The sequence below is a fragment of the Vigna unguiculata genome, chromosome 8, assembly GCF_004118075.2.
Source record: "Vigna unguiculata cultivar IT97K-499-35 chromosome 8, ASM411807v1, whole genome shotgun sequence".
NCBI classification, from domain to species: Eukaryota; Viridiplantae; Streptophyta; class Magnoliopsida; order Fabales; family Fabaceae; genus Vigna; species Vigna unguiculata.
In genome coordinates, this window is record NC_040286.1 from 9,280,111 (window position 1) to 9,286,215 (window position 6,105).

Below are 6,105 nucleotides of genomic sequence, written 5' to 3' on the forward strand. Positions count from 1 at the left end.
GGGTCCTCTTGTGTTAGACTGTTTTGCAGTGCCTTTGGTACCCATTTAAATTTCCCTTTAGGAACCCCACTGTTTTTGAAGTAGCAGGAATTAGAAAAATGGTCAGGTTTAGAGCAGTAGGTGCAAATGATAGAGGATGGTTTACTGATGTTTAGAAAATTTCTAGGGCCTAATCGATTAAAATTGCCATTGTAACCAATTTCCTCTTTATTAAGCACACTCCTTTGAGATCCTAGTACAACATCTAGGTGTGATCTTCCTAGGGTGAATTTTGAGAGGGTTTTCATCAAATACTCTATCTTTTCTAGCTGCCCTGGGCAGTGCTCACATTTGGACCTAAGATACTTTTCAGATTTTTCTAATTTCTCTAAGCAAGTTATCAAATTCTCATTTTCTTCTTCTAATTGTTTTACCCTATCATCAAGCCATTTAATCTCTCCTTTACGCTTGCTATTTGACTTTTGAAATTTTGTAGCTTCCTTTTGCAGTTCATTAGAAGCATCAAGCAGTTCATAGTAATTATTTTCCTCATGTTCAGATTTGAAACTACTCACACTGCTTTTGGATGATCATGTTCCAGCCATCATACACAAATTATTTTCTTCCTCAGTGCTGTCATCAAATTCACTAGATGTGCTGGAATCCTTTTCTTCCCAGGCAATGTATGCTTTCTTTTTCTTCATGTGCTTTTCTGCCTCATTTTTCTCTTCCAGTTTCTGCTTCATTTTCAGCACAGGGCAGTCTTCCTTGATGTGTCCTGTCTTGCACATTCATAACAGGTTTGAGTGCTAGATCTGGACTGCTTCTTGTTTCCTGCATAGCTGTTGTTAGTTTTGTTCTTAAACTTCAAGAATTTTGAGAACTTTTTCACCATTAAACTCAAGGCTTCATTGTCAGAGTTTCCATCATTAGAGTCATATACAAAATCTGCTTTCTTCAATTGCAGATTTTACAGCACTCTTCAAGGCTATTGTGTGCCTCTTTTCTCCATCCTCTTCTGCCTTGAGTCTTCCAAGCTCTAGTTCGTGTTCTTTTAGCTTCCCAAAGAGTGTAGCTATGTTCATGCTAGTGAGGTCTTTGGATTCTGAAATTGCAGTGACTTTGGGCTACCATGTTCTGTTCAAGTTCTTCAAGATCTTGATATCCATTTCTTCTTTGTCAAAAGTCTTGCCAAGAGCTAAGAGGTGATTTACTATATGTGTAAATCTCTTCTATACGTCACATATGCTTTCCCCAGCCTTCATTCTAAACATCTTATACTCTTGAATGAGAGTATTCTTCCTTGCTCTTTTAACCTCATTCGTGCCCTCATGGGTGACTTCCAAGACATCCCACATCTCTTTGGCTGATTCACACACAGATACCCTGTAAAATTCATCCAATGTTAGTGCAGAAGATATAATATTTTTGGCTCTAACATCATAATGTGCCCTCTTATTCTCATCAGGGGTCTATTGTGAGAATTCTTTGGGAAAAGTTTCTCCATCCACTATTTTAATTGGTTTAAAAGGTCAATTCACCACAAATTCCATACCCCTTTGTCCACTGATTCAAGAAAAATTTTCATTCTAATTTTCCAAAAAGTGTAATTTTCACCAGCAAACAGAGGGGGCCTGTTAATGGATGCCCCTTCAGCAAAGGTTTGAGATGTATTAGACATATCAGGATCTTTCTAATGGATTATCGTGTGATTAACCAGCTCTGGTGCCAATTGTTAAAACATATATGTCTAATAGCTCAACCCAGAAAGGTATCTAAATTGATTAATGAGTCTTTCACTTGGTTAGGTTAAATCTTGAAAGTATCTTTAAGTCTTATAACCCAATTAATAAATTTCGCAGTTTTGTGTTAATGGACTAATTTAAAGCAATCAAGAAAGATTGTAAGAGAAAAGAAAGAATCAAGACACAACAATTTATACTGGTTCGATTTAAGATGAATCTACGTCCAGTCTTCTCCTAAGTAAACCCACTTAGGAGGATTCCACTAACTCAATTAAGTTCCAAGAATTACAAGAACATCTATATAATCCTAGAACCTAAGAACTAAGGATCTTGATCTATCAATCAAGAACTCCCCTAGGAGCAATGCCTCCACGCAATTGCACCTAGGCCTTCACCTCACACGGTGAAACAACTGTAATCAGAAATACAATCAGAAAGAATCAAGAAATTAATACACCTATTGTTGTGCAGATTTGTCAATTTGATCCTAGATTCAAGCTAGACCCATCAAGGTTGAATCAACCATCAATCTCCTTGAATCCTCACTTGAATGATGTTCAAGAATGCTTGAGAACTTTGTGAATCTCAAAGGGCAGTTTCTCAGAATGCTTCTCAGTGATTTGTAATTTTTCCACACATGAAACTGATTTCAAAAACAACTTTTATACAGAGTTCTCTACTGTCATTAATGGATTAGGAATTTACCTAATCGATTATCGTGAGGGTATTTTCACTGCCTTAGTGCAGTTTCCTCAACTAATCCATTAGTTAAATAGCTAATCAATTCATGACTGCACAAGAAAAAGTGTGATGATTAATTATAGCTTAATGCAGACTTGTTTTACATATGATAATCTCATACTGACAGCCTAATGCACAACCTAACTCAAACAGGACTAATTCTAAACTGTTAGACATAATCAAAACCATCTTCATATAGGTTGAAGTAGCTCCCCCTTTCAACACAAAAGTATTTTAAAAGTAGAACCAAATGTCTATGATATAAGATTAAGCCAGATAAGATATTAGAAGGTTAAGATGTAACATTCCAATTTCAGCAGCTTAAAGAAAAAAAAACTTGGATTTTCATCATAATGTTCAAAACAGATGATCCAATTGTATAAAATATATTAATAAAATCATACAAAAGATAGGACTATAAAAATATATCATTTATACAAACCAACTAAAACCAGCCAAGCTCTATACACACGTTAACCACTTACTACAACACTCAGAAACCTTTCACTAACCTAACCGATGGTTCCTCATCCTCTAGAGGTGCCCCTAAACCTGTAACCTCATCTGCTCATACCAACTAGGTGATCATCACAAAAGAAAGATAAACAACACAAGACAAAAAATGTAAGGGTAAGCTAGTTTATAAAAGAAATATAACAATTATAATTATTACATCATAAAATAACATATTTCAAACATTCATAAAAGGAAATACCAAACATATAATTACAAACTCTCTAGACTCAATTATCCGTATTTATGCATTGACTCAGACATAAAAGTTGTTCACCTGTCATAAAAGTGGATTGCGGCAAAGGCCTTGGCTCCACTTGGCTTAACCAACATGAATAAATTTCTTCTGGATAGGGTAAGTTACTTATGGCATCGACAAATTAGTGGTCCCACCCCTAATCCTGCCATAAGAACCTCCTTAACCTTTCACCACCTAGGCCATGACATTCTATATGAGTTTGTAAACCTATTAGAGTATAAGATAGCTTCTGGCCAACACATATCCCTAACCAATGCATAAAAACCTACTAGTGAGGACTGCATTTCTTCCTTAGAAGCACAACCCTTATGCAACAAACAATTCAAATCAACTTTTCTCATTCCCTTCCATTAAGATCCATTTTCACTCTCTTAAAACCATCACACTTCCTTAGAAGCCAACACTCAAAACAAATATGCAATTCAACTTTAACCATTTCATTCCTCTGATTCTCTTTCATAATTATAACCTCATCCCTTCTTTATAAAACACGACCTCACACCGAGTTCATCGTACCAAACAATCATACACAACTCATTCATCATATTCACATATCATATTTCATAATTTTATGTAATAAGCACTATGTAACATCAATGTTCAAAAACAACTAGTAAAACTTCATAAACATAAAGAAAAACACAAATATCACACATGATAAAGGGGAGATGAGAGTTCTGTTAAAGGTGAAGAAAACAAACAGAATGTTCCATAAGTAACTTGTAGATTTTCCCACAACCCGTAAGTTTGGCTTTAGGATGCAAAATTCACACCAACGTGTTCCACAAGTAACCAATGGATATTTCCATAACCTATGGATTCAACTAAAAGAAGCATAATTCAAACAACGAATTTCACGAGTAACTAGTGGATATTTCCACAACTTGTGGATTCAGCTATGAGAAACAAAATTCAAACCATACAAGCAAAAGCAACCATACTCATCATAAATCAAATTCATCAACATGCATTGATTAATTTAGAAAAACACTACAAAGTAAAACAACACTAGGTTCCCTCACCTAACAAAGCGACTCAACGGGCTCAAACAACTTAATAAACTTAAGGAACACCAAAACACCTTTAGCTCCACAGGACACTCTATCTATACCTAGGAACAACACAAGAACGATCAAGACCTACCGTTATGATCACTGACCAACAAAGACTCATATTGATGATTAAAATGTCACATGCAACCAAAGCGGGGTCACATGCAAACCAAAATAGAGAAGACCCACAAGAAAATGAGCATAACTTTAACTTATATGGTTGAAGAAACGAATCGAATAGAAAGGAAGAACTCGCCAAGAGCATCACCCTAGTGGTCTCCAATCTTTGAACAGATGAACAAAAGATGAAAACTCTTAGAGAGAAGTCAAACAACTCTAGAAAAGTAGTTTCTAGAGAGATGATGTGTTTTAAAATAATGAAACTCCTTTATAACAAAACTATTTATACTAAAATATTTTAATATTGAAATAATCGAGTTTCACTCTTTTTAAACCACTATCAATTCCAAAATGTCATTATCTAGGATTTTACATAAGCTAGATAAGTTGTTATTAAAATGAGCTAAGTGTATTGTCATTTTTAGACATTTGTTCCTGATATTAAAAAAGGAAAAAAGAGAAATAAAAGTGATGTCGTTTGAATCAAGGAAAGATAGTGAAATTGAGATGAAAAATTGTAGTAGATACGATTGATGTAATAGAATAAATCTGGTTGAATATTAGTATACCTATAGAATAATTTGAACAAAAAATATTTCAAAATAAAAATGTATTAAAAATATCAAAATTTAAATTGATTAATTTTATTTTATTTATTATCTACATTTATATATTTTGATTATTTATTATGTTAGAATAAAAAGGTAAATATTTTTATATTGTATTTAATTTATTATATTTATTTGTTTATTCTATTATGAGATTATTTTAAGTAAATTATTATAAAATTTACAAAAATGGATATTATTCGTTTTTTTCTCATGAAGTAAGGTTGCGTTAGCTCATATTTGGATCTAACTTAACCAATTTAGTATAATCCAAATATAATATTTTAAAATTCATGTATGACTATTTAATTTATTGAGTTAGTTTGATTTGGATTGTTCGGTTTGCAAGTTAATTTAGTTGAGTTCTTCAAATTGCAAATTTATACTACATTAAATTTTTTTAATGAAAAAAAATATTTTGAATAAACGATATAAATATAATAAATCTTTAACTTAAAACAATGACATGTATAATTTTAAAGAAGATTATTATACCGGACCTAGGTCAATTTAATCATATACATGACAACCCTCACATACATGCCGGAAACAATCCAAGTACACGACTTGGGGTGGCATAGACTCAGACTCATAACTGGATAAAAGTTAAGGTAACAACAAAGTGGCCAACCTAGGATAGTGTGCGGCCAAGGACGACAACCGACAAGTCTGGAAGTAAACGGATCATACCGCCATTGAAGACTTAATAAAATGGAAGCCCCCGCGTTCAATAGGCCTTAAGGGCCTGTATTAGGGCCCAGGCCCACTCACAGCCCAAGCTAGAGCCCAAAGTCAAGGCCCGGCCCACGGGATAACCAAACATCATTAATGCTCTATAAATACGCATGGACCCCACGAATTTAAGGTACGCATTCATTAATCACATATATGACCTTTTTGAGAGTTTTAACTTACTTGAGCTTCGAAGTCCCTTCTGCAGGTAACCCCTTATGGGTCCAATCCGACATGTATCGATCGGGAAGAGGCCAATTGAGGAGATAGCGGACTACATGGGTAAGGTGACTCTTATGCCTAACTTATCTTGTTTGTTCTCTCCAGGAACAATTATTATAATAGACTATGATTTT